This window comes from Canis aureus, chromosome 2 (assembly GCF_053574225.1).
Source record: "Canis aureus isolate CA01 chromosome 2, VMU_Caureus_v.1.0, whole genome shotgun sequence".
Lineage (NCBI taxonomy): Eukaryota > Metazoa > Chordata > Mammalia > Carnivora > Canidae > Canis > Canis aureus.
Genome location: NC_135612.1, coordinates 72973479 through 73000598, shown reverse-complemented (window position 1 = coordinate 73000598; position 27120 = coordinate 72973479). Strand labels below are relative to the sequence as shown.

General features: G+C 41.8%; 1 protein-coding gene and 1 long non-coding RNA gene across 3 annotated transcripts in view; one reads left to right on the top strand and one right to left on the bottom strand.

Annotated features, from left to right (window-relative positions):
• Positions 1-27120, bottom strand: part of RBM47 (RNA binding motif protein 47) — a 151067-nt gene that overhangs the window by 59487 nt on the left and 64460 nt on the right. The window lies entirely within an intron of this gene.
• Positions 1-27120, top strand: part of LOC144301775 (uncharacterized) — a 109403-nt gene that overhangs the window by 52297 nt on the left and 29986 nt on the right. The window contains exon 4 of the long non-coding RNA XR_013368627.1: positions 19678-19837. This is a non-coding gene — a long non-coding RNA (uncharacterized LOC144301775). The remainder of the gene's footprint in view (positions 1-19677; positions 19838-27120) is intronic.

Genomic DNA, 27120 nt, shown 5'->3' with positions numbered 1-27120 from the left:
CACGGGTTCTCAAGAGGCTTAGCTGTGCAGATAAACCACCTTGAGAGTCGGTAAATCTATGGTGGTTCAAGGAACATGGTATAACTCGACTCTGGAGTCTGTGGCCTAAGATGTGGGGATGCCTAAACCAGTGAGGGGACAGGTGCCTCCTCCGCCCTGCCTATCTGCCTTCCTGTGTTCTGGGCTAACAGATCCCCCTCACCCCAAACCCCACATCCCACAACTCAGGGGCAGGTCCATGCAGGTAGTCCTCCTCCGGATAAGAAAGCTGTGAGGTTTTCCATAGGAATAAAAGCTCTAAGAACAATATTAGCCTGAAATTGCCAAAAAATGAAACCAACGCAGAGGACAACAGATGAGGAGATAGAGAAAAGCCATCCTGATGGCCTATTTTGAATCCCTTGATCCAGTCATGTGCCACCCTTTGGAATTTCTAGTTAAGTCAACATGTATGTAGATATGGAACTTCACGTGTAGAATTTAGTTTGATCTATTTGTTGGTTGATCCTTGAAGAGATGTGGGATTAGAATTCTATCACTTGCGACCAAAAGAGTCCTAATTAACAAAGGGTCTCCCTTCCTGGCTCGTCCTCTTATGTGTGTATCTTATTATGTAACCAAGAAGTTCACCCAGTAATCCCACCTGACCCACCTGCTCTTGGCAATCTTTTTTTCCAGGTCATCGAGCGTATTCTCTGGGTGCCAGAGGAAGTTGCTATTTTCCCTCCTGAATTCCATCAGTAAAATTTGAATCTAGGCCTCTTTGCCTTTATTGAAGAGGGTATTTCACCATTTTTGGTATAACGGAAGAATGGTCGCTAATCTCACGTATCTTTGAAGAGAAGTGCTAGACTTCAAATGGAAAAATGACAAAGGACATTCTCACAAAAGAGGGCTCCTTCTAGAAGTTCCTTATTTTTAACTTCTGAAAAGTGGTCAGATCTCTCTCTCTCTCTCTGTAGAATTTTACAGAAAATTCTCATGTTCACAGAGAGAGCCCTTTTGCAATGATTACAGCCGAATGCCACTGGAGTGCGGCCCCTAAAAGGCTTGTCTCTCTTGAGTCTGTCAGCTGTCCTTGGCAGTGTTAACTGGGATTGCTCAAAGAACTCAGAAACAATTGATCATCCTCACTTCTCTTTTTCCTTTTATTTTATCTGCCTTCTCCTGCTTCCCTCTTAGAAAAAGAGTGTAGATAAGAATAAAGAACAAAACCTATTGGGGGGCAACTCTGACAGGAAGCCATGGAAAATCCACTAAGAGAATTTTTTTAGATCAGGGTTGAACCAGATCGGCACCTGTGGGGGCTAAGCAGTGGGTTGCCCATCAATCTGTTGTGTATAGTGCAGAGCAAGGCTACTAGCAGGAAGGATGGCTTCCAGACCATTACTCAGTCTAAACTATTATATACCAATCTGGGTTGGAGAGCTAAAACAAATTAAAAACAGAAAGACCACCACAAAAACTAGAATTTTTGTAGTGTCCTGGTGGTTTTTAAAGCTCCTCCAAGTGATTCTAGTATGTAGCCAAGGTCAAAAACCACTCGTTCATATAGATATCTCAACCATTGCAACTGTTCTGGGTGATCTGGGCCATAACCAAGCCTAGGGTGTTCTTATTCTTTCTTCTCCACAAGCAGATAATTAAGCTGTCACTTATGAAGTCTGGTAGCAGCCTGACACTGGTAGCAGTGTTTTATGTATATCATCTCTAATCTTTACAACCACCCTGGAAAATGGCACCATTTCCATTTTTAGCACAAGAAATAGAGACATGGAGAGGGAAAGGAATTTACCCAAGATTGCACAGCAAGTTAAGTGGCACAGAGAGATCTGATCCCAAGCTTACCCTCTCTCTACTATAAAGATACCCCTCATCGCTGAGTGTCTTTACTCCTGACTTTTCTACCTTCCTTTCTTTCTCTTTCTTTTGCTTTTGACATAATCCAAAGTTGATAACCTACTAACATCCAACCACAGATACGACATTTAAAAACTAGTGAAGGGATCCCTGGGTGGCGCAGCGGTTTAGCGCCTGCCTTTGGCCCAGGGCGCGATCCTGGAGACCCGGGATCGAATCCCACATCGGGCTCCCGGTGCATGGAGCCTGCTTCTCCCTCTGCCTATGTCTCTGCCTCTCTCTCTCTCTGTGTGACTACCATAAATAAATAAAAATTAAAAAAAATAAAATAAAATAAAAAAATAAAAAATAAAAACTAGTGAAACCCAGAGAAATACTTATAAATTCAAAACAAGCTTCCTTCATTTTATATTATGAACTGCAAATGTTTATTATTTTTTAAAAATTCTCCAATTCTAGAAAACAGACACAAATGTCAAGAGCTGTTACCAGCCTGCCTTCAAAACCCTAATATGCATCTGCAATTTGAAGTTACTTCATTGAGCAATCTAGTTTTGCTCAATTTGATAAATATACAATTGGTTTGGGCCAAACAATCAGTGGTGAGTCTTTTAATGGGGCACCATAACACCGTTATCAAACATCGAGGCTCCTTTAAATGCCCTTTCCTAAAATACTTAAATTACCAGGAAATCTGGCAGTTCTCCCTCAGGGATTGTTGGAAAGCAAAATATGGTGCAATATTCTAATAAAATTTTTAAGTTTGACAGTTGACATGATAGCTTCTAATTGCTAGAAGACATAAGGCATACACACACACACACACAAGTTTTCATTTCTAATACAATGTATGAATGTGACTGTGATTTGGTACTTTTACAAACTAAGGATGTTGCAATTAGCTTCAGATTAGTCCAATTCAGTTGGTTTACACCTCTCTATGGCATTACCATCTTATACTTTATGTTAACAGTACGTACTCAATAAATACTTGTTGAATTAATATATAAATAAGCAAGGAGGATGGCAGTGCAAAAATCAGGGGGAAAGGCTACCCCACCTGGACTCATCTCCATTCCAGACAGTCACCGTTTTTCCATCAAAAGGGCCCACAATCTCACTGATGGATAGGACCCTCTGCACCTATGACTTGACCCCATGGCAACCTAATCTGGTTTTCCTACAGCTCCAAGAGTTAAAAAATAATCCCGGGGTCCCGGGATCAAGTCCTGCATCAGGCTCCCTGCAGGGAGTCTGCTTCTCCTCCCTATGTCTCTGCCTCTCTCAGTCTCTCATAAATAAATAATCCCATCTTATAAAAAAAAAAAAAGATTGGGGGTTATATACATAGAGTACCTGGTACAATGTTTGACACATACTAAGTGCACAATCAAATAGTATGATTTAAGAAGCCATCAAAGACCAGAGTGTTGTTGAAGGAGTGCCATTTCTAATGGCTGACACAGCTCACCAAATGCTGTCTGGTTGGCAGCGTGGGCCAGTGCGGAGAGCTGGGCACAGTGGAGATAGAAAATCTGAGTATTTGGGGATCCCTGGGTGGCGCAGCGGTTTGGCGCCTGCCTTTGGCCCAGGGCGTGATCCTGGAGACCAGGGATCGAATCCCACATCAGGTTCCTGGTGCATGGAGCCTGCTTCTTCCTCTGCCTATGTCTCTGCCTCTCTCTCTCTGTGACTATCATAAATTTAAAAAAAAAAAAAAAAAAAATCTGAGTATTTGATTTCACTAACCAGATGTGTGCCTTAGTTTCTCTATTTCAGCTTTCTTGAGTACAAGATAGGTATATTTTATATCTCAGAATTTTTTTAAAAAGGTAAACCAAAGAATGGAGAAAGGATTTTAAGAAGTATACAAATAGGGATCCCTGGGTGGCGCAGCAGTTTGGTGCCTGCCTTTGGCCCAGGGCGCGATCCTGGAGACCCGGGATCCAATCCCACGTCGGGCTCCCGGTGCATGGAGCCTGCTTCTCCCTCTGCCTGTGTCTCTGCCTCTCTCTCTATGACTATCATAAATAGATAATTTTAAAAAAAGAAAATTAAAAAAAATTATTTAAAAAAAGTATACAAATATACAATATTCTTCCTGTAGATACTCTTCCTATAGCTGCTCTTAAAGTTAAAAAGAATCAAGTCAAATCTTTGATGACTGCTCTCAAGTATCCCATATGAAAAGGGTTCTATTAACTGTGAGAATAATAAAGCAAAGAATCTGGGCATCTATTGCTTTTTCTAGAAGTGACTTAGAATTTTTTTTCCTTTTTATTTTTTTAAATTTTTATTTATTTATGATAGTCAGAGAGAGAGAGAGAGAGGCAGAGACACAGGCAGAGGGAGAAGCAGGCTCCATGCACTGGGAGCCTGACGTGGGATTGGATCCCGGGTCTCCAAGATCGCACCCTGGGCCAAAGGCAGGCTCTAAACCGCTGCGCCACCCAGGGATCCCGTGACTTAGAATTTTAACTGAGAGTGTTTAACTCAGAGCGTTTCCTTGTCTGCCCTTGGGCAAGGGTGCTTGCCGAAATGATGGCGTGACTGCACTGAATCACCTATCATAGTAATGCAAAGTTAAGAACATAAAGGATGGCTTTTGGGGCACCTGAGTGGCTCGATCAGTTCAGAGTTCAGGATCTGCCTTCAGCTCAGGTCAGGATCTCAGCTCCTGGGAGAGTCTCACACTGGGCTCCCTGCTCAGCAGGGAGTTTGCTTCTCCCTCTCCCTGTGCCCCTCCCCCTGCTTGTATGCTTACTCTCTCTCTCCCTCTCTCTTTCAAATAAATAAGTTAAATCTTTTAAGAAAAAAGCCAAAACATAAGCATTTTCATCCACAACTGGAAAAAAAAAAATTAAGGGTGTATGCCTCCTTTTGCTATTCTAAGTGAAAGACATTCTGAGCAGTCTCCAGTAACTTTTGATAAGAATGGAATATTTGTGAATGCATATATTTGTAGAATAGGAAATTGAGAAACTGTATTCATCTCTAAGATATTCAGTTGAGTCAGAGGCTTTGACACCCATAGGATCAGCACATAGAGAGCCCTGCGTGAGTTAGAATGTAAAGCACTTCTAACCCCATTTCGAAAGACATGACCTTTGTCTCCCAGGAAATTTCTCAGCAAGTCTGACTTGAAATTCACCTACCTTTCTTATGGTGACTGAATATTTCTTCATGCATAAATATTAAAACATGAGCTTTAAAAAAAAACCCTCAAAAGTTGCTATCTTCAGATTTTAGAACGTACCATGTACATCTGAAAATAAAAACTATTCATACGCAAAAAAATTTATTCATAAGTAAAGGTGAGAATGAAAAATACACAAGTGTGCCCTTTTTCAAAGCAAAACAAACGTTGAGGGGGAAACAGAGAGAAAATGACTTAAGAGAAGTCTGGTCAATGACCAGCTTTCCAACAGGAGATACGCAGCCTGCACTGTTTGCATAAAAGCTGAGTAACAAGGTGGCACATCTGGCACAGTCTTTGCCAGGACAGGGTTGCCCCCAAAATAATCTACAATTTAAGTGTTTAGTTCAGACCAACTGATGGATTCAGTTAAGTAAACAGTCCATGCAGAGCACTTAGTAAACATACTCCCAGAAACAGACTTTTCTCTCTCCACCCCTTTTAGGTGATAACATTTCCACTCCACCCTTTCTGAGATCACTTGAAAGCTCTGGCACTAACTAGGAATGATTTTCAGTCCATATAGCCATGTTTTTAATTCCCCCCCCCCCAAATGCATGAAATGGTGGTCTGTTCTTACAACAGAATATTATGTAGCAATGAGGAAATAGAGTCCAGTTACGTGAAACAATATGGGCAAATGCCACAGGCATAATATTGAATGAAAGATGCCAGATACAAAAGAGCACGTATGATTCCATTTTTATGAAGTTCAAGAACAGCCGAAGCTAATCTATGGTAAAAGAAGTTAAAATAATGGTTATCTTGAGCCATGGGGTGACAGAGGGGAAGCACAAAGGCACCTTCTAGGACACTGAAAAAGTTCTGTACCTTGATCTGAGTGCACATTTATGTAAAAGCTCATCAAGCTCTAAGAGTTGTGCATTTTACTGCCTTTGTCATACCTCAGTAATTATGTTTAAAATAATATTTTTTAAAGATTTTATTTTTTATCTCTACACCCAACATGTGACTCAAGTCCATAACCACAAGATCAAGAGTTGCATACTCCACTGACTCAGCCAGCCAGGTGCCCCTAAAAAAATCATACTTTTCAAAGCATTTATGGGACTTTAATCTTATCACATGGAAGTTTCTCTCTTGTGCATTCTTCTAGGCTCTTTTTACATTCCCATGGGTGATAAATGTATTCACTGGTACCTTGCAATTGTAGAATAAAGAATTACTCAAATATGAAATTTTCCAAATAATTGCATTTCTCCACGTACATCAGAAAACTAGTACTTTCTTGGATAAAAATCTTTATAAAATGATCTGTAGTCCTCACTATCATTTTAAGTAGACATGACTGAGCACATTCCTCCTGGTGAACCAAGGTTATCCTGAGAAACTTACCTGGTCAAGGTGGGCTAAGACTGAGTAATAACTTCAGAGGTCATAGCTTCTATACTGATGACAGTAGATTTTGCCTCTTCCCTGTTATCTGGGGCTATTTCTTACTGTCATCACCCGCCTGTCTCTGAGGACCCCCAGTCCTTCTCGTTTGCTTTCATTCATGCATTTATTCATATAGTCAGTACTTGTGTTTTTGAATGCCTTGTATGTACTAAGCACTGGAGAGAATGGTAGTGAAAAAGACATTCATGACCTATGACCTAAGGGGACTTACGTTTTAGCAGAGGAGTCAAGTATAAAATAAATGTGATGACAATCAGAAAGAGGGAAGTACAGGTAATAATTTAGGAGGTCAGAACACCAAGTTACTAGACTAGTGAAGAATTTTTACTCATTGCTCAACTAACCTATTCGTAGTTTTCATTTCATGTTACCAAAACAAAACCAGCCCAATGAAAAAAAAAAAAAAAAAAAAAACCAGCCCAATGTAGCCCAAATCTTTATGATGATTCCTCTAGCTTGCCTGCAGAGCTCTGACCCCCAGGTCCTATGAATGTGACTTTTCTGGTATTGTCACCCAAAATCATCTGGATAGGCAGTTGTCACCCATGCACACTTCTGTGTGACGGCTCTGTTCAAGCAAGCGAAAGCAGCCCCAACTCCTTGGGCTTTATTGGAGGCTGCAAACTGCCACCTAATTTGGGGCCTATGCTTGTCCCTGAAGTCCACCTTCATGACATATGACAAATCAAGAACTTACATGCAGGAACAGATGACAATACCCTTTGTGGAGAGACCACAGAATAATATACCTTTTAAACCCAACCTGATCTAGAAACACTATTATCATATCTCATGTAATAGTAGTAAAGTTTGAAATGACAGAGATAAAAATTAAAAAAATAAAATAAAATAAATAGAATGACAGAGATGGGGCACCTGGAAGGCTTGGTTGGTTAAGCGTCTGCCTTCGGCTCAGGTCATGATCCCAGGGTCCTGGGATTGAGGCCCATGTCAGGCTCCCTGCTCAGTGGGGAACCTGCTTCTCCCTCTCTGCTCGTGCTCTCTCTCTCGCTCTCTCAAATAAATAAAATCTTTAAAAAAAAAAATTCATGTAGATCTTTGGGACTCGGAATTTGAAAAAGCTAAACAAAGGAACTATACCAAATAAGGATTTTCCCAACGAAATAAAGGGAAACAAGGAATGACAAGTATCTGGAAATGGTACATTTTTAGACTTTTTCCCAGAGTCTGTCAGTTCATCTGATAAGATTTCAAGCCTAAAACTTCCCCAATGTAGTTTAGAAATGGTGGAATTAATGCATGAGCTCCTTCACTGGTTAGGATTTGGATTTATGTGGCATCACAGATGGTGAAGTTTCACAGACTCTTAAGCATCTAAGTGCAACTATGGGCCAGGAAAGCAGAAAGCGAGTACTCTTCCCTCTGTTTTGGAATCTTAAAAGAGTGGGTATGAAAAAGTGAATCCACTTGCCGAAAGTTACATTAACTTTCAGCCATCAGGGGAGTATAACAACTCGCCGCTAAACCCAATTTTCTGATAGACACACACAAATAATCAAATCTGCTATCCCTCGGGTGAACTCAAGGTCTTTTGGCCTCTGTGGCTGTTAGATTTAGTCCTATTTGCCTAAATACACAAAGCCACAGTGAAATTTTCTCCATGAAGGAAGTTCCCTCTAATTGTGAAACAATCATTTCTTCCAGCCATTTTGCAATGACTGGGAAGTTGTAAGAAGAAAGACTGTTGGCTTCTTACTGCCAATGTCACTGGGCAAAAATGTCCACAAATCACATTGTTTCATAATCAATGGGATTTTCACTTTAGTGCTGTCTATCCACATAGTGGGAGACGATAGTATGAAGACAGTCCAAAGATCCCATGTTTGTTAAATTGCAGATATTATACTGTGATTCCTTTCCCCAAGAACTGGGCATTACAGAAACCTTTCAGAGCTAATCTTTTTCTAGATTTCTCCTATTTATTGTCTGGGGTTTTGTCACTAGTAACATGGTTGCAGGTATCTGTGTCCAGGATACCATTACCACAATTGATCAAATGTGAAATATTCAATTAAGGCTCTAGTTTTATAATATGTACAGATATTTTTTTTAACCAAAGGGCGGGGGGAGAAGCTAGAATATAAATACTTAGTATTTCCAAGAAGTACTTAGTCATTAGTTTTCCAAAAATGATCTATGAACAGTATATAGTCACTCCTAGTGACCTTGTTCTAAAAACACAGATTTGAGGATAAGAAGCAGTCTTTGAAGCTGACTTTTACTTTGGTATCTTGTCAAAATTTAACAGAAAAGGTGGGGAGGAAAGAAAGCTTAAAAGTATTTTCATGAAACCAGAACCACCATTTAGCAAAAGTTTTTAATTAATGGCATGAGTCACGGGGCACACAGAAGTGCAAATCACAAGGTTACAGGTCGCCTCTTAGAAACAGCACACCTGGTTCCGAATTCTTTGCTAAAGCAAACGCTAACATCTGATTCATACTGCTGGAAAACCTCAAGCCCGGGAAGGTACTACCCCACTCTCCACGACACCCCAGTCCCTCTAGTAAAACCGAAAACAATGCTTGACCGAGAGGGAAGATTACAATTTTCCGGGGTCTCTGGGCCACCAAGAAACAGTTTGCAAAAGAATTATTTTTGTCTCTTCCTCCCCTCCCCAACTCCTGCCCGTTCGGCCAAAAGCAACCCAAATCGTATGTAATCCGAAATCTTAAATATTTATAAATACGAAAGTATGAAACAAGTACCTGCCAAACACCTGGAGCTCTCCTTTCCCCGGCTCGCTCTCCTCCCACACTCTGGCAACGGAATGCCCTTCAAAACCATGGCTCAGTGCTTTTGGTAAATGTTTTACGAGACACTAAACAGCCTTGTGTCCCACCCTCAGAGCAAACACCATTGAGAGAACACAATATAATGGTTGCAAAGATATCGTGTGATGTACAATAATGCAAATGAACAGGCAGGCTCTATTTCTACACTTCCCCTTAAGGCGGAAAAGAAATTCCAAACTTGTGAGGGGCAGGGGTAGGCTGGCAGGAAGGGCTTGCAGAACTAAACCTTGACACCAGAAGCATTACAAGTTGTGTGCGTGTGTGTTGGAGCGGCATTATGATAAGCCATTGTTCTAATCCCCCAGCAAGTCTTGGCTTGCTAAACCAAAAAAGTGTCAAAGGCAAGAGCTAATAAAGGGTAGAGTTCACCAGTGAGCCTGGAGACAGACACAGTAGCAACTTCACATTTACCACCTATTTCTACTTATTACAGAAAATACAACCTGAAAAAGCTTTTCGAGGCCACCTTGCACAATAAACCAGATGTACTCCCCATTTGCTATATTCCTCAAGTAATTCACAGTTAAAACCCAACTCTGCTCCAAACCAGAAGTTTTGCATTCCATTCAAGTTAACAATTACAACCAGAGGATAACAGGAACTTGCTGGCACTGAATTATTAGCATACCCAGAAAGTCAGGTGCCTCTTGGTACCACCAGGGTTAACACGAGAAAGAGGAGGTGCTCAGGGATCGGCTGCCTGGTTTTAGGAAAACTACACACGGAGGTTGCTGGAGTCCAGGGCCCATGGGGGCAGCATGCACCTACTTACCTGCTCTCGGAGCTCTGAGTGGGACAGTCTGAGAAAGGAGACAGTAAAATCATTGAGCAACTATCAAGCCTCCTCGCTAAAAGGAGACCAAGCAAGGCCGTCCAGAGGAGCAGAAAGAATTGACTTTGGCTCCGAAGTCCCACACACAGCCAGGGTAGGCAAATAAGAAAACCCATTCTCTTACCCCAGCCCCTGGCCCCAGTCTCCAGGAATACTCAGAGTTCTGCATTTAGGATTTAGGTTGTCTAGTGGGGCAGAAAGAAAATCGAGCCTAGGACTGTGATCATGGCTTTTCTACACACCAGCTGTGTAACCTCGAGTAAATCACTTAACTTCTTGGAGCCTGTGTCTTCATCTCTATCATAAAAACATCTAGAACCTGCAAAGATATCCCAAAGAACTGACAGCTGTCCCAATCAGAACCTAAACAATGGCCAAGAGCAGTTCTTTACATTTTCAAAACTTAAGGTGTTCAAATCTTCAGGTTGTTGCGATTTTTTTGGTCCCTTGACCTTCAGTATATAGGTCCCATTTTATTTTCGGTTTCCCCATAATACAGATGCCTCCAGTTGGTGCTATGTCTAAGGACAACTGACTTCACTTCCCTTTGGTCTAACTGGCTAATCTACCTCGGGTGGGTATCCTTTTTTTTTTTTTTTTTTCTAGTCGGGTGGGTATCCTAAATGGTGGTTTATCCACCTCCCAGGGGCAACCTTGAGGCCTGAACTCTTTACACCTTTCCCCTCATCATGAATCTACCTGCCCTTGGGCACAACCAGCTACCGCCTTATAAAGCTTCATCTTGGCCTCACCTTCCCTTTCCTTCTCTTGCCTTTTTTTTTTTTTTTTTTTTTCATTTTTTCTCTCCCCTGCCCCCCTGAGCAAAAGGATGGGGATGTGGTGGAGAGGAATTACCCTCTCATCCTATTTTTTTCTATTATTTTGTGTGTCATATCAAACACCCTGGTGAGGGAGGGAAGTCAGATGTTTTTATCACTGAGAAATTCTTTTTAAAGATTTTATTTATTCATGAGAGACACACAGAGAGAGAGGCAGAAACACTGGCAGAGGGAGAAGACTCCTCATAAGGAGCTTGATGTGGGACTCAATCCCAGGACCCCGGGATCACAACCTGAGCCAAAGGCAGACGCTCAACCACTGAGCCAACCAGGTGCCCCTATCATCCAGATTCTACTGACAGGAACCTTGAGATTCAGAGATTAGATTGGTCTCAGGCCAACTGCCGATGGGGCCCTACCGCTCGGGTGTCCCCACAGGCCAGGACTTCCCTGCTGCCACTCCAGCGTGGGCCAACACCCCAGCCGCGAATGCCCCTTTCAGTACCCCAAAGTCCCCCCTAGTCTAGTCAATTCTCCCTGCGAATTGTGCACATTTTCCCTTTGGATCACTCATCTCCTCATCTCCTTCCTTCTTCCCTCCTGGCTGGTCAACCTCTTATTGTTTTTAGGGTCTATGTCACTGAATCCCTATAACCCACTTCTGACTACTGCTACCCCTGTATGCCTTTCTTTAGGCAAACCCAACAGGAGCAAATCTCCAAACTGACAAACCTGTAAGCCTGGAGGATAGTTATTCACTTCCTAGGAGACTTTCCTCACTAGTTCTCCTTTTGGGTCATGTAGCTCATGCTATCCTGCACCTCACTATTTGTGTATATGTCAACTGCTTTCTGGACCACCAGAGCACCCACCTCTGCCTCCCATGCATGGGGTCCAGGGCTTAGGATTAAGGAACATATTAGAATTTTGATGAAAAAAAAATGTGAGGATGTAGTATCTGAATCTAAGGCAGTGCCTTAGTGGAGTACACTTTAGGTATAAGCGGAGGCCGGAGTTTGGGGTTTTGACACAGTTGCTCTGCATTTTGGTTTGTCTGTGTGTGTGTTTGTGTGTATATGTGTGTGTGTGTGTGTGTGTGTGTGTGTGTGGCGGGTGGGGGGGCTGTACTCAAATAAGGATAAGAAAAGTGAGTTATAAAGATGAGATAGCAAATAAGCTAACCATCAAATTGTGCCCTGAAACAAGCATCATTTACTAAATGTCTGCAATTACCAGGTACTCAACATATGTTACCTCATTTACTGTAATCAGACAGGAAGAGACAGGTTCAGAGAGACTGCCCATGGGCAGGCAGCTGATAGTGACAGAACTGAAAATCAGAGCAGGTCTCCATCCTTGCTCTTTGCCTGAGCTGTCCTTGTGCCAGAGCCACTCTGCAGCCTACTCACTCCAAGGACACGACTAGTGCCCCAATCAAGAGCCACCTGCGGGTGATTTCTGCCACTCTGTGCTCAGAACCTGCTTGACCCTGTTCTTCTACTCTTCTTTTCCTTGGCCTCCCTGCTCTCCTCTCTCCACCTCCTCTTCTTATCCCAAAGACAATCTGTCCTGTTCACTTTTAAAATCTATTGACAAACTCTAATATAGGGGCCCTCGTTTGACCACAAAACCTTAACCAAATAGACAGTATGGACTGTCCCACTTCTGGGAGGCCATTTATATTCATTTCTTCTGGGACTGCGAATCTGATATTTGACTTTAAACACTGCAGGCTGTGTTAAAATTCCCTGTGCAATATGGAGAGCATTTGGTGTGCTATTGTATTCAAATAATATATTTCATACTGCTCAGAGACCAGATTCTGTGCCCCTAAGACTCGTGCTTTCTGTACAATATAAATGTTTTATAACAACATTTCCCCATTTCTAGCTATATACTTCTAAGTCAAGTTTTTGCTCTATTGTTTATGCCAGTGTCCAGGTATACCCCTGAAATTTTTTTTTCAAAGATAATATTTATTTATTCATGAGAGACACACAGAGAGGCAGAGACACAGGCAGAGGGAGAAGCAGGCTCCATGCGGGCAACCCAATGCAGGACTCAATCCCAGGACCCAGGATCATGACCCGAGCCAAAGGCAGACACTCAACCACTGAACCACCCAGGTGCCCCCTATGCCCCTAAAATTTATAACTGCAAAGTTCCAACAGGGCAGAATAATCAAACTCTAGGCAAATGCTACTCTATTACCCTGGAACTGTCCCAAGCAGTTCTAGAGGCCCCCCCTTCTAGCTTAGATATCCTTGAGTCTCACATATATTTATCCTGCAGGATGGTTCCAGACTCTGGAAGGGATTTTGAGTTCCCTTGGACTCTAGGAGATAAGAGAGAAGGAAGCAGCAGAAGGTGAAGGTTTTATTTGGAGCTGCTAAGAGACTCCCAGAATCTGCCAAGGGCCTTGGCATTCCCCCTGAATCACCCATGCTCTTTCAGTTTTCTGGAAGGTGGCTTCAAAGAACCTTCCAAGTGTGGCTCAGAAATTCCTCATCACCCAATCCAGCTTAAACTCAGATCTCAAGCAAGGTATCCCAATAGCCCCTGATGTTTTCCCAAGTTGCCCAAGGAAGGAGAGGCTGGAACAGGTCAGAAGAATACATGATGAATCTTCTCTGCCCAACATGGTCTTTCACTGAGACATCATCCACTAGACCAGCAGTTCTCCAGTTGAGGTCCCTGGGCCCTCTGAAGGACCAAGACCTTTTCAGAAATCTATAGGGTCAGGGGCGCCTGGATAGTGCAGTCAGTTGAGCGTCCATCTCGTGGTTTCAGCTAAGGTCGTGGTCTCGGGGTTGTGGGATCCAGCCCTGCATAGGGCTCTGTGCTCAGTGCATAGTCTGCTTGGGATCCTCTCTCCTTCACCCTCTGCTCCTCCCGCTCATTCTCAATCTCTCTCTCAAATAAATAAATAAATAAATCTTAAAATGAATAAATAAGAAGTCTATAAGGTCATAACTATTTTCATAATAATTCTAATATTTTTACTTTTTTCAAGGAGTTAACATTTGCCCTAAAGATGTAAAGGCAGTGGTGGGTACAGCAGCGTAAGATAAGGAAGAGGCAACAATGTGTACTAGTAATCACAGTATTTTCACCACCAGGCACTCCAAAGCTTGCTTTGTTTTGTTTTTTTTAGAGCCTATTTTTCCCTTCCTTGCAAGCCCTTACTTGACGATGCAAGAAAATATTAATTTTATTCTACCTTGACTCCTAAGTATATATCTTTGTAATAGTCTGTGTGATGAAACAGGAAGTATGCACAAAGCTCTCTTGCTCCATGCCAAATTATGATGATAGTCTCAAGGAAAATCACTTTTGTGGGCCTCAGAGTAGATGAATTAAAGCTGTCTTTGTCATAGAACACCATTTTTACCTGAATGAATGACTGATAGACAAAACCATGGTTATTCAGACTTGGATATTTGGCAGACATTTTCTGGAAAATGAATGAAGTATGCCTGTCACTTCAAAGAACATAATTGATAGTATTTGTTTCCAATGATAAACTTCCAGTTTTCAAGTCAAAAGTTAAAATGTTGGAGAACCTGCACTTGCCACCATTCACTTGAAGGCTTGCCAATAACTAAAGGCTTTTCTGATGAGATTAGTTGTGATGTTAACAAATGTGATTTTTTTTTTAAGTATCATATAACAAAATGTGTCAATATTTAGGAGATCTTCACAACCCAGTAAACCAATATTTTCCAAATGACCAATTCATAATGTTACAGAATCATGCAATGGTAAAAGAGCCATTCGATGTACGAAATAAACCAGTGGACTTTCATGTTATAGAGTAAGGAAAGTTCATTGATACTGTTTCAGATTCCATATACTGCAACTAACTTTTAACAAACTACCTCTTCTTGAGAATATGGATTTTCTATCAAAGAATGTTTATGATTATCTGAAAAGGCTACTAAAATACTCTTCCCTTTCCCAACTACATATCTTTGTGAGGCTGAATTTTCTGGATATAATTTTGTGAAAATAACATATCAACAGATTGAAGACAGAATCAAATATAAAAATATAGCTCATTTGTATCAAACCAGTCATGAAAGATATTTGCAAAAACAATGTACTCTTCTCACCATTTACTTGTTTTTGGAAATACAGTTTTTTAATAAAAATGTTATTTATGTTTTTAACACAAGAGTTCACTACTGCTAAAAAAAAAAAAAGTTCACTACTGCTATTTTTGAAGGAATTAAATATTTTTAATTTATCGGGCAGCCCTGGTGGCACAGCGGTTTGGCGCCGCCTGCAGCCTGTGGGATCGAGTCCCACATAGGGCTCCCTGCATGGAGCCTGCTTCTCCCTCTGCCTGTGTCTCTGCCTCTCTCTTTGTCTATGAATAAATAAATAAAATCTTTAAAAAAAAATTTTTTTTAATTTATCAGTTTGAATTTCTAACATGCTCAATAGCAATAGGTACAATCCACATAAGCAAGAGTACTTTGGGTTCCCTAATAATTTTTAAGAATGCAAAGACAGAGTTGCCCCCGATTTAGCAAATGAAAATGCAGGGCATCCAGTTAAGTTTGAGTTTCAGATAAATAAGAAATGATAATTTAGTAAGAGTATCCGTGAAATATTTAGAACATACTCATACTAAAAAAATTACTTATTGCTTACCTGAACTTTATCTGAAGTTATCTGTGCATTTTTAAATTTTCTTTGCCTGTTTTTTCTTAAGATCTTATTTATTCGAGAGAGAAATTGAGAGAGAATGAGAATGAGTGGGGGGAGAGGCAGAGGAAGAAGCAGACTCCCTACTGAGCAGAGAGCCTAACATGGAACTCGATCCCAGGATCTTGGGATCATGACCTGAGCTGAAGGCCGACACCCAACTGACCAAGCCACCCAGGTGCCCCTTTTCTTTGCCTGTTAAGTCATATGGAGCCCCAGAAGTTTAAGAAACACTGCACCAGACCACACCCCTCACATTTGTGCTGAAACGCTAACATTTATTAGGCATCCACTGTATACAAAACCCGGTGCTAATTTCTTGACATAGACTACTTCTTCAGTCTCCCCCTGCCCCCGCCCCATCCTATGTGGCATGTACTCTTACAATCTCTGTTTTATAAATGAGGAAACAGAAACCCAAAGAAGTCAGATGAAGCTAATTACTGGTGGAATGCAAGCCTGGAACCCACCCACTCAGTTGCCAAAATCTCAGCTTGTAACTATTAGGCTTAAATTGAATTCTGAATAATGGGAGAGGTTTTTTTACTTATTCGCAATCCAATCTCTGATGCTTCTCTTCTCTCTCTCTCTTGCTCTCTCTTCCTCATACACACACATATACACACAGCTCTCACACAGTTGTGTGTTCTGTTATCAGAGCAACAGTGAAACCCAAGGCTGTGTGTCAAAGAGTTCTATCCAGAACTGGGCATCAGTATTTTGACCCAGAGCCAACTTCTCTGATAGATCCTCCCCTGGGCACGACAGCAGTGCTGTTCCAGGCTAGGAATTCTAGAGTGCAGCTATGGCACACTGGCGCTGCTCATCACTATTAATTGGAAGCCACTGGGATTTGGTGCTGAGCTAGAATCATCCTTGAGAATAAACTGGGAATTTCTCCAAATGAATCTGTACCAACTGAAGCAAATGCAACCACTGTTGTAAGCAAGCCAAGGTCCTGTTTTTTGTACGATCATGACCCAGGCCACTGGATATATTTAATGAGCTCAAGCTCAACAGTAAACAAACTAGGGAAAGTAAATTTTTTTATGAGCCAGCATGGGGCAAGAGTATACACTCACTGTGCCACATGATCTGCAAATACAAAGTGAATTTGCCTGCAGTCAACTGGAGGCCCTCCCCCCAATCACCCATGGCTATAAGGTAGTGTCCAAAGTGGTAAACATAAAGGGAGGGAGAGATATCAGTCTTTCATATGCGGGAAATTTCTTTAACAAAGGGAAGATTTACGTTTCAAATCTTTTTTGTTTTGTAAATTTGGATTTTTATTAGATGTGAGGCAAACTGGATTAAACTAGGGGCAGTTGTGTATACAGAAGCCAATGGTGATAGGACTCTGACAATGAGCCCAGGGAATAGGGAGGAGAAAAAAAAAAGGTAGATCAGAAAAGGAAAAATATCTAAACAGGAGTGTTAGATAATTAAGAAGAGGTGCATTTTTAGAAACCAAGACTTGGGTGAAAGCCAACAACAGGCCAAGGTGGCCTAGGTGGGAAGAAGGTTTGGGGAGGCCCAAGGCCATGGGTCATCCAAGGGAAAAAGGTCAATGTTTTACTTCTAAAACCCTCCACTTCGCAGTTCGCCTCGGGTCCACCTGGCAGGGCTGTTGAGTGCAGACACTGGCCCAGCCCTGCCCAAAACCCTGCTGGCTGCGTTGGCCTCCTGGGCTTGGCCCCTTTATCTGCTCACTCAATCTAGATCCCCCAAGCCCTGAAAGGGCAAGGGGTGAGAGAGAAAGAATAAACTGAGAGGCAAGCCTGGGCTCTCTCCCTAGATAAGCGCAGGAGGTGGAGGATTCTCGAAAGTTTTCCCCTTCCAGGGGCCTTCAGAATTCACTCTCTGAATGCTGAATGTCAAGGACACAGCCAGAAACGATGACTCATCAACTTTCTGAACTAAGGACAGGAACACACAGTCTCAGGCTCGAGGACTAGCTTTTCCACCGTCACAATGGAGCCAACGGTCCTGCCTGCTTCAGACACAAAGGTGACAGAGCTGTGTGGCCCGCCCACTGTGCCCCAGCCCGGCGGCCTTTCCCGTCTTCCGGGTTCTCGAAAGCACAGAGAACATGAAGGTTTTTTTCCCATTTTGTTTGAGACACAGGCCCTATGACATTTCAGAAAGCGATTTGCCTTGAAAAGTGCGGGGACTGTATGTGGTCACTAGTCATTAGTGTGGCCAGATAGTAAATATTTTAGGTTTTGCAGGTCATACAGTTTCTGTTACATGTTTCCCTCCTTCTCTCTCTCTCTCTCTCTGTCTCTCTCTCTCCCCCCTTTAAAATGTAAAAACCATTCTCAGCTACAAACAGAACCATTCTTAGCTACATACAAAACGTATAAAAACAGACAGAGGAGCAGGCCAGCTGGCTGGTTCCTCACTCCGAGCAACAGCAAAGGGCCGGCGGGGTCAAAGGGTGACGCCTGCATACAGTTTGGACGAATACAGTGTCAAACATGTCAGAATGTAGATGTCTGTCCCTGACTTGCTGACAAAGGCTATCTCCTTCTCTGTCCCACTTGCCCACATCTGACATTCTCTACTTACAAGGTCATCTCGCCTTTGCTGTGATTCCCTTCAAAAAAAAGAATTTAGGAAAAAAAAAAAAAAAAGAATTTAGGGCAGTTCCAGTGGTCCGGCGGTTTAGCGCCACCTTCAGCCCAGGGTGTGATCCTAGAGCCCCAGGATCGAATCCCACTTCAGGCTCACCGCATGGAGCCTGCTTCTCCCTCTGCCTGTGTCTCTGCCTCTCTCTCTCTGTGTCTCTCATGAATAAATAAATAAATAAATCTTTAAAAAAATAACAATTTAGCTGTAGCTCTGGCAGGGAATTAAATCCTGAAATGCTAGTCTTATATATTTGCAAAATGAGATAAACAAGTTTTAAAATCAGAATATTTTAAAAGTTTTCATTCTTTGCATGCGTGTGGGTATATACACATTTTGCTTAAAAGTGAACACTCCAGGGGCACCTGGGTGGCTCAGTCGGTTAAGTGCCCGACTCTTGGTTTCAGCTCAGGGTCATGATGTCAGGGGTCCTGAGATCGAGGCCCACACTGGGCTCTACGCCCAACAAGGAGTCTGCTTGAAGGTTCTCTCCCCGTGCCCCTCCCCCTACTTGCAATCATGCACATGCATGTGCACACATGCACGCTCTCTTGCTCTCTCTCTCTCAAATCTTTTTAAAAACTTTTTAAAAAGTGGGATCCCTGGGTGGTGCAGCGGTTTGGCGCCTGCCTTTAGCCCAGGGCGCGATCCTGGAGACCCGGGATCGAATCCCACATTGGGCTGCTCCCAGTGCATGGAGCCTGCTTCTCCCTCTGCTTGTGTCTCTGCCTCTCTCTCTCTCTCTCTCTGTGACTATCATAAATAAATAAAAATTTAAAAAAAAATAAAATAAAAAATAAAAACTTTTTAAAAAGTGAACTCTCCATATGTATCACAAAACTGCAAGCCTGGAAAAATCTTCTGGTATAGCCTAGACTTTAACTGCATATCCTTGAGGAAACGGACCTACTTCAGTTAAATGAGATATTCCAAATCTAATACTAATTGTCAGAACTACAGCCACAAACTCTTGATTTCCAAATCAGTTCTCTTTTATTGTTCTACTTTACTGCACATTGCCAAATCAGTACTAAATACTAACTCAACAAATACAGTGTATTTCCAATGTGCCCAGCACTGGCTAGGTGCCCTAGGGATACAAAAAAGAGAAGATATCTTCCTATAAAAGGCTTTTGGCCTCCCTGAGAAAACAACAACACAGGAAACAAATATTATTGTCTTAAATTATTACATAACTATATGAGTAAAACATCTGTTCAATATAACAGCCAGTAGCCACATGTGGCTATCGAGCACTTAAAATGTGGGTGATATGACTTAGAAAGTGAACTTTTAATTGTATTTAATTTTAATTTATCTAAATTTAAATAGCCATGTGTGGCTAGTGGCTGCTCTACTGGACATCATAGATCTAAAAAGAAAGGTTCCAGGTCTGGATGGAAGATATGTAACATACATTTTGTCACTTTTTCCCAGCTACGTCTATGACAGGAACTACAACTGATGATAAAACTTTCCCTCTGAGCAAACATTGACTCTCAGGATCCTCCGTGCAACATATTTTCAACTGCCTGCACCTGGTAATAGGTAATGAAACCTATGTGCCGCCACTCCTGATACTCACATGGTGACAAAGGTGAGCTGGAGGAGGAAGTTCTCGAGCTGAGCCTAGAAAGATAGATTTGGACAGGTAAAGAGGAAGGGACAGAGCAGAACAGCAGGACCAGAGGAAATGGACAGAGTTCTCCTGGCTCTCGGGCAAGGAGGATGCTGGCCCAGCAGAAAGGGAGGATTGTGTTGGGTGTGTTGGGAGATAAGGGGGACAGGTAGAGGGTGGAGCTAGACACAGAGACCTCTGGATTCCAGGAGTTTGGACTTTTCTCAAGAGTGCCCCTGAAGGTTTAAGCAGGATAATGACTGGAATAAAACCTGTTTTAGGAAGGGAAATCAAGCCAGAGAACTGGTTGCATAATGAATATATACGTTCAGAGACTGGAAAGAAGGCTATTCTTCTAATGGTTTTGGTTTTCCTTTAGGAAAGTAATACTTGTTTATTTAAAAAAAAAAAAAAGTATATATCACAGAAAAACAGGCCTCTCCTGTTCAAACTCAACCACTGTTGGCATTTTGATGTAGTTTGTTTTTATCTTTTCATGGCTACTGCAGTAATTCAGGAATACAGATATGACCAGACCTAGAAAGGTGGGAGTATGAATGAAGAGGAAAGGCGACAGAAGAAAGTTTTAAGTGAGGCACCATGATGCAGGGAAAAGACCATTCGCATCAAGGGACCTGAGTTCTAGGCCTGGCCTTTTCAGTGAGCCTTGTCTCCAACTCCAGATTTGATTTACTCACTTTAGACTCATGGTACTGGTCTAGGGGCACCTGGGCATTCTTGATTTCGGCTCAGGTCATGCTCTCAGGGTCCTGGAGCCCTAGGGTGGGCTCCATGCTGGGCATGCAATCTGCTTAAGATTCTCTCCCTCCCTCCATTTCTGTCCTTCTCACCCCCACTTGCATCTTGCACGCCCACATATGCACTCTCTTTAAAAAAAAAAAAAAGAATTAAGGTACTAGTCACTTAACCTTTTCTTATTGTCTCATTAAGGGTCAGATGAGATTTTTGAGAATATCCTTCAAACATAAAATGGAACTAAAAAAAGCATATGTATATATGTTTGTATTTTAAGTGATTACCATATATAGACAGAAGTTGTCATAAGACAAAAATGTTCCCTTGTTCTTGAACCTGTATGAATGGCATATATAGCCTCTGGCGGTCTGTCTATAAGATTTTAGGTGTAAAGTTATTAAACCATATGTTCTGAGCAGTGTTGACAGGAGGATGTATGGGTGTGGTTCACAGGACACATAATGGGGTGGTATCAACAGGAGATCCATTCTCAGCTGGGATTGCAAAGGATTTTAAGGCCTCATCCATCCTCACAGGGCCTAGGAAAAACAAAAACAAAACAGCTGCTGGAGAACACAAATTATTTTCTCCAGAGAAGGTAATATACCACCATTTGCCAGGTTAAGAAGCCAAGTCCAAACCAGTGCTTGTCCACACCGGACATACATGAGTGTCAATTAATTGCAAATTTTTCAAAAAATACTGATGGTTGGGCTTCTCCTGAGACCAACTGAATCAGAGTCTCAGTGAATGGGACCTATGCATCAATGTGGGGTTTTTTTTCTTTTTAAGTTCTCAAAATGGCTGAAATCCTAAGTACAAGCAGATGCCCCAGAGCAAAAACAGTTCAAGGGGCACAGGAACAGTCTGGGATCCAGATCTGACATGATGCTCCTAACCACCCAGATTAAGAGTTGTAGCCAGGTCCTTAGTGAGGGGCAGTGGAGGCCAACACGGTACCCACCAGGACAATTTATAATTTGCATAGTAAGCACTATATAGTTTCTGTTTCTGGGTGTAGGATCTGTCATTTTCAATGCATCCCCTTGTCATTCTCACTTAAGCATGTGTTAGAGAACTCCTGTGGACTCAGGTTAGGCAACGGATTCTGGTCAACGAGTGTGCCTTTGTCTGAGGATCCCTCCGCCCTCTGGGGAGCTATTGGACAGACCTAGATGTGTGAGCCAGCTTTGCCAGGGGCCTGTGTGATCCTGTGCAAGTTACATATTCTCTTTTATACTTCAGTTTTCTCAGTTGCCAAATAGCTAACACATTTTTTACAGGATTTTTGTAGAAATGGAATGAGGCCCTGTGAGTAACAGGGTAAGTAAAAGACTTCTTTTGTGCCTGGAGCACATGTAAGCACTCTAGAAATGTTAATTGTCATTATTATTATCATCATCATCACCTCTAGAGTTCCTTCTAACTACGATGTTTTACGACTTTAAGAATCATTTGGTGACGGCGCATATGGAAATAAACAAAAATCAGCAGCTACCAACACCCCTAGATTTCAAGACCCAGTGGGTGTGGGGCCTCCTTTCGTGCCAGCCTGACTTCTCAATCACCACTCCATTCTTTGCTTGAGATGCCCCTTGTATCTTGCTAATCTTGGACTTCGTTTCGAAAGGACCTCACTTATTTTGCAGACACTGCGTTTTGGCCATTCTTGATGAAACAATGTAGTTGGTTCATTACTGTTATTTTTGGGTAGCGCAGACCCCCACAAGTATGGCTGAAGGGAACGTCAGATATTCGATTCCGGCCTGCTTCAGCAACTGTGGACACACCTGGGGGAAAACCTGTTTGAACCAAGCCTCCAATGAGGCTCCAACTCAACTCAACGTAACTGTGATGCATGTCTAATGACTGAAGTATCTTGTTCTTGGAAACTTCAGAGCTGACATTTGATTGACACCCATGAAATTTGCCTAAGAGTTCGATGTCATCGTTAGCCACAGATGTCAGCCTCATAACCTTGGAGTATTCGTTCTGTTTGCTTTCCAGAGGACCAAATACCCTCCCCCACAAAGCATAATGCCACCATCGACCTGTTATTCTGCCAAGAGACACACACATCTTGTTGATGCCCACAGCTCTCTTTTTCCTTGTCCATGGTGGGAACGAACCTCTTCCTTTTAGGAAGACAGTCATCCTTTTGTCGGCAAACATCCGTTTGTCTGCCATTTGTTATTGGCTGAGTCACAACCCACATCCCCTTTCTACCTTTTTTCAGTTTTGAAAAGGGTCACCTTGTTTTGCAAATATCAACCCATCAAGGAGCACGTCGCCAAAGGAACACTGGCTCTATGAGACTTTTGCCCATATGATTGAAATAATTTTAAAAGGGAAAATCATCCAGTTTAGGATTAACCAAAAACTTCCTGTGTAAACCAGTTTTTCCCTTTGAAAACTAGTTTTTCCAAACACATGTTCATTTGGGTCCAGGAAACAGATCTCAGTATTATCTTGGTTAAAGGAATACCTTGTTATAAAGTCCCCGATTGTACAAGAGGCTAAGTATGAGTAGAGCCCAAATACTGACAAGTCTTGGAAAGTTCTTTAGTTATTATCAATTACACATTGATAATTATAAACAGTAAAGGACTTCAGGGTTACTTCTGTATAAGTCCTTACCAGCAGTGGGCCTCATATTTGAATTAGCACTAGTATTGAACTGGGTCAGAGATCAAACAAAAGAAAAGGAGAGTAAGAGATCCAGACAAGAAAGCGATGAGTTTACTCCCTGGTAAATCTTGATATATATAGGTGAGAAAAGAGATCTACTAATTTCTATTGCATTTTCAAAAATGCCATTAAATATTTGAGTTATGATGTTGCTTGTTCTAACTCACCCTTGTTTTATTGTTAATATTTCTTCTTAACTAAATATTTAAACTTTCATTTTTTCCCTCAGGAAGCTCTATGCCCAATGTGGGGCTTGAACACACTACCCCCAAGACCAAGAGTTGTACATTCTACTGATTGAGCCTGCCAGGCACCCCTAAAACTTTTATTCTGAAACTCTTAAGGAGCAAGGATCATGTCTGTTCATCTTTATATCCCTCATGAACCTGCCCCATTATCTTCCTTTTAGTTATATTAATTTGAATCAAATTAAATTACAGGCCTTTTCCCCACTCTGTGTAGTAGTAGGCCATATGGCATAAGGCAAATAGTAGGAAGTAATATGTAATAGGAAAACTTCCCTTCTATTTTCAGGTGAGGAAACAGAATAGTTGTGTTTAGAACCTGCCTTTGGAAAAAAAGAAAGAGAAGAAGAAGAAGAAAGAAGAAAGAAAGAAGAAAGAAGAAGAAGAAGAAAAGGAACCTACCTTTGGGAATTGCCTTGAGCAGTGGGAGGTCATTTTGTGACAGGTTCCTATTAGTAGCTGACTAAATGAAAGAGAATCTATTTCAACTCACTTGCTTGACTTTTGTATGTATGTTTTTTAGCAAGTTTCCTTCATATGGACCACATGAGAACTGTGCAACAGTTAGGAGATCACCTATGTTCTATTGGAATTACAGCCTGCCTTCCTGGAAGAAAAAAAAAATAATGGGAAGATCATTTCCAAAAGAGACACCTTCTGGTCATTTTCAGGGATTCTGGAAGAACTGTCGCTAAAAAATCTGTTATCTAAGTGAAAACTTCAATTCAGAAACATGAACAGCATGTTACTGCAGAAAACAATGTTTCTCACAGCCCACCTTTTCCTCCTTTTCAAAAGCAACATGAATTTTCAAGTTATAGGTTAAACAATATCCATGTCTTAGTTTATTAACTTACTTGGAAGGGGATGCTAGTCTATGATGTATAGGAAAAGGTCAGTACTCAAAATCTCTTACTATTTTATGTCAAGTTTCCACCAGGGGCTATCTGGGTGGTGCAGTGGTTAAGTATCCACCTTTTGATCCCAGGGCCTGGGATCTAGTCCCACATCAGGCTCCCTACAGGGAGCCTGCTTCTCCCTCTGCCTATGTCTCTGCCCCTTTCTCTCTCTGTGTCTCTCATGAATAAATAAATAAAATCTAAAAAAAGAAATAAGTTTCCATCAGGAACTCCATAATCTACCCCCGCCCCCCTTTGGCTTTCCTAAGGATCTCCACCACTCCACCATAATCCATATCTTGATGGGGGAGCATAAACTTCCTGTTGCTTGAAAAAATCAGGTAATAACCTAGACGCTAACTTTTTAAGAGGATTGGCCAAGGAGGTCACCAGCATTTCATTCTAAAGATCAAATCTGTTCCTATCAATCATAGCCAGTGATTCTTTTTCCTTCTATATGGAGAAAAGAGACCAATCTTATCTTGTACTGCGATTAAAAAAAACAAACAAAAAACCTCCTCAAAAGACTATAAGCCTGTTAAAAAGGTCTTAAAAAAAATCTAACTCTGGTCACCCCCTATACTAAACAGAACTCTTAAAAAATGACCACATCAAATTCACCCATGATTAAGAAATGAGCAAGCTTGACATGGCTAATTAAATGGAATCGGGATTCTGTGTGTGGATATATGTATGTTTGTACATATACAAGTATGAGCTTCTGAATCTGCCAGTTTAGTTACTAACCAAGGTGCTCAGCTCGGCAGTACTCTTGATAGAAATGTCAACATAGAACAGTAAGACTTGAAACCTTAGTAACTCATAATGGTCCAAGAGTAGAAGCAGGGTCAAGTAGCTGGCCTCTGTTTAAACTTTTTTTTTTTTTTTTAATCTAGCATTTGGATGGTATGGGGGGAGGATCATATACAATGCCAATGATCACCCTTCCCCAGTCACCTTCTTATGGGAGGGTGAAGGAAATTAAGAACGTAGATTTGGAGAGAATTCAAAGGGTTGGCAAGAAAACAGGACTTGGGATCCAGCTCTAGAATATAATGCTAATACAGAAGGAAGAATTGATGTCTGAAACACAAAACCAAAACATCTGACCAGTTTGAAATCAATCTCTAAGGGGCTTCACAGATCCTTCCAAAAATTTAAGTTAGTCCTTATTTTACAAAAGACATCTTCTGTTCATCTGGAACCCTCTCCCTCTAGCTCTTGCCCAATTAGGTTCATTGCTTACTCCTGGAAGCTGACACTCTTCTAAGTTGAGACCCTCACAAAGGTTGTTCCTCATTTGGTGCATCACTACTACCTGCCCCCAAGTTCCCCCTGCCTAGCAAATCATTCTTTCTTCTTTGGTTTAAAACACCACTTAGATTCTAAGAAACCTTCCTTGCTGGTCACAGCTCTTACTTAAGTTAGGTCCTCTGGTTTTAAACCCCCTGAACTCCTTATAATTTTTCAGCCCACTCATTACTCTTTCTTTTTTTAAGATTAATTAGAGAGAGGGGGAGGGTGCAGAAGGATTGAGAGGGAGAGAGAATCTCAAGCAGGCTTCCCACTGAGTGCAGAACCCGACACGGAGCTCCATCCCATAACCCTGAGATCATGACCTGAGCCAAAATCAAGAGCTGGATGCTCACCTGAGCCACCCAGGTGCCTCTACTCTTTTTTTATTTAATATTTGCCTTGAATCTTAGACCAGCTGCCGAGGAGCAGAAATCTAATCTTTCTGTCTTAATCTCTTAATTACCCAATACCTGGGCACAGAGCCTGGCATGTAGTAGGTGCTCAGAAAATGTTTATAAACCAATTTTCCTGTATCCATACTGATTTCGGGATTAGTGTAGTATCATTCTTGGGGCCCTATAATATGGAGGTTATGCAAATGTTAACACCTATATAAACCTGATCCATGTGGCTTGAGGAATCCTGCTCATTCTATGACACTGACTCTAGAAAGATGTATTTTCCCATGCATTTAACACGAATGATGTGGCTTCGGATTCATTCACAGATAAATGGATGCTAACAAATCATTCTGAGGCATAGGAAGAAGTATTAGTTGCAAATCCTACAATGTTGATTGCTGGAGGGGAACCTGGCCTTGGGTAAGAGTGTCTGATTTGGGGACTGGCTGCCTGGGAGGCTGCTCCATGATCTCACACAGGCTGTCCCAAGGGACAGTACCACTGCTTATGAGGTTCTAGGGCTATGAATCTCAAAATCATTGTATGAAGTCATCAAAACAATTCGTTTTTCTTTCAATGTTAGAATCAAATTTCTTTCTTTGAGAAATACAAAGTCATTCACATGTAGTACTGTCATTTGTGATTGTGGGAGTCTTCTGGGCCATTCACGCTTATACAATAGAGAGCATGCTGGCCTGGTTAAGCTAAGCAAACACCCAAAGGCAAATACAATACGGGCTGGTTTTTAAAAAAATAATCATAAAGGATGAGCATTTGAATGTCACCACGTAACGTTCACCTACTTTTTTTCCACCCTTGGATTACGTTCATTTGAGCCATGGTGAAAATGAAGCCAGCCTGACTTACCAAACCGCCTTAGTGAGACCAGGAAGGGCTGTTCTCCTTTGGGTGACCTGATGCAAGGTGCCCCCCAAATGCCTGTTACTGAACTATGAAATTGAAAGGATAACTCTATT